Here is a 1937-nt window from a genome sequence, read left to right on the forward strand (position 1 = left end):
TCCCTGGTAGCTCAGATGGTAAAGCATCTGCCTGCAATGCAGGAGACCCGGGTTCAATCCCTGGGTTGGGAAGATCCCCTGGAGGATAGGGGCTTGCCCTAGGTTCATACTTAAAATTAAGAGAAAGTGTAAAGTGAGGAGGTGAGCATCATTCTAAGAGCCTTCTTAGAATCAAAAGGGAGACAAAAGAGTTCCCAAGTCAGGTAAATAGAAACTATTTTCATATACCAGCTCCTACTCTATTTAGTAGTGCATCTGTCTCTCTCCAGCTTCTCCAATGAATTCGTTTTTCTGGTTAGAAGGAATTATCAGAGATTGGGGAGACAAAAATTCCTAGGACACACATGGAGCTAGGAATCACTAGTATTTCCAACAACCAAAGTAAACAGAGTTCAGAGAATAAAAGGATCACTCAGTAGAGAAATCAGAAGGACTGTTTCTTAAAAGTCAGACTAAATCAGCATTTTTTGTTGCTTTTTTATATTTTTTAATTAATTTATTTTTTAATTGAAGGGTAATTGCTTTACACAGAGAAGGCAATGGCAACCCACTCCAGTACTCTTGCCTGGAGAATCCCAGGGACGGGGGAGCCTGCTGGGCTGCCGTCTATGGGGTTGCACAGAGTCGGACACGACTGAAGCGACTTAGCAGCAGCAGCAGTAGCAGCAGCAGCAATTGCTTTACAGAACTTTGTTGTTTTCTGTCAAACATCAACATGAATCAGCCATAGGTATCACTAAATCGTGTCTGACTCCTTGCGACCCCATAGACTGTAGCCCACTAGGCTCCTCTGTCCATGGGATTTCCCAGGCAAGAATACTGGAGTGGATTGCCATTTTCTCCTCCTGGGGATCTTCCTGACCCAGGGATTGAACCCACATCTCCAGCTTGGCAGGTGGATTCTTTACCACTTATCTACCAGAGAATCCCAATTGGCATCTATATCTGCCTTTTTAAAAGTTTAAAAACAAGCTCTGGAGTGATAAAACTGATCCACAAATGAGCTAACTGTGGAACAAAGCCCGACACTATCTAAAGGAATACAACTAACTCCAACATTTAGTGTAAACTTCACACTGTCCAGCAGCCAATAAAAAACTACCAGACCTATGAAGCAGGAAAACTTGACATATAACCATGAAAGAAATCAGTTGATATATAGAGATCAAGATACGACAGAGAAGAAGGAATTAACAATTTTATTAAAATCACAATGGAAAATATAATTGAGATGATGTTCCAATTTCTAAGACAAACATGAACATAATGAGAGAACATAAAAGATAAAGTCAAATGAAAGTTTTGGGAATGAACAACGTAATATGTGAAATTCACTGAACACAGCAGATTGGATACTAAGAAAAAAATATGAAACTTGAAGACATTAGCAATATAAACTAACGAAACTGAAGCACAGGCAGAAAAAATCTGGGAAAAAATGAATAGAAACTCAACAACCTATGGAACAATATTAAGTGGTCTAATGTACTTATTGGAGTCACAGAAAGAGAACAGACCGAAGGAAGAATAGAAAAATTATTTGAAAAAATAATGGTTGAAAAATTTCCAAATTATATAAACTATAAGTCCCCAGAACCAAGAATATCAATGAATCCCAAGGAGAAGAAACAAAAAACCAGAGAGAGGCATATCATAATCAAATTGTTTAAAAGAGAAAATATTAAATGCAGCCAGAGGAAGGTGGAGAAAAGGTGCTTTATGTACAGAGGAACAAGACTAAGAATCATTGCAGAGTTCTTGTTAGAAACCATTAATGCCTAAAGACAATGAAATGACATCTTTAAACTATTCAAAGAAAAAACTGTCAACTTAAGAATTATAATCCCAGTAAAAATATCTTTCAAAAATGAAGGAAACTTCTGGCTTCAGCTCCAATATGTAAAGAACTTAGAAGGTGTCATACTTGTCCTTACAAC

The 1937-nt window shown here is 37.8% G+C and overlaps 1 non-coding gene across 1 annotated transcript; it reads left to right on the top strand.

Annotated features, from left to right (window-relative positions):
- On the top strand, positions 1-72 carry TRNAC-GCA (transfer RNA cysteine (anticodon GCA)). The gene has a single exon. It is a non-coding gene; the product is annotated as a tRNA-Cys (tRNA).
- The last annotated feature ends 1865 nt before the right edge of the window (positions 73-1937 follow it).

This window comes from Giraffa tippelskirchi, chromosome X (assembly GCF_054371585.1).
Source record: "Giraffa tippelskirchi isolate mGirTip1 chromosome X, T2T-mGirTip1v1.2.pri, whole genome shotgun sequence".
In the NCBI taxonomy this organism is placed as follows: domain Eukaryota; kingdom Metazoa; phylum Chordata; class Mammalia; order Artiodactyla; family Giraffidae; genus Giraffa; species Giraffa tippelskirchi.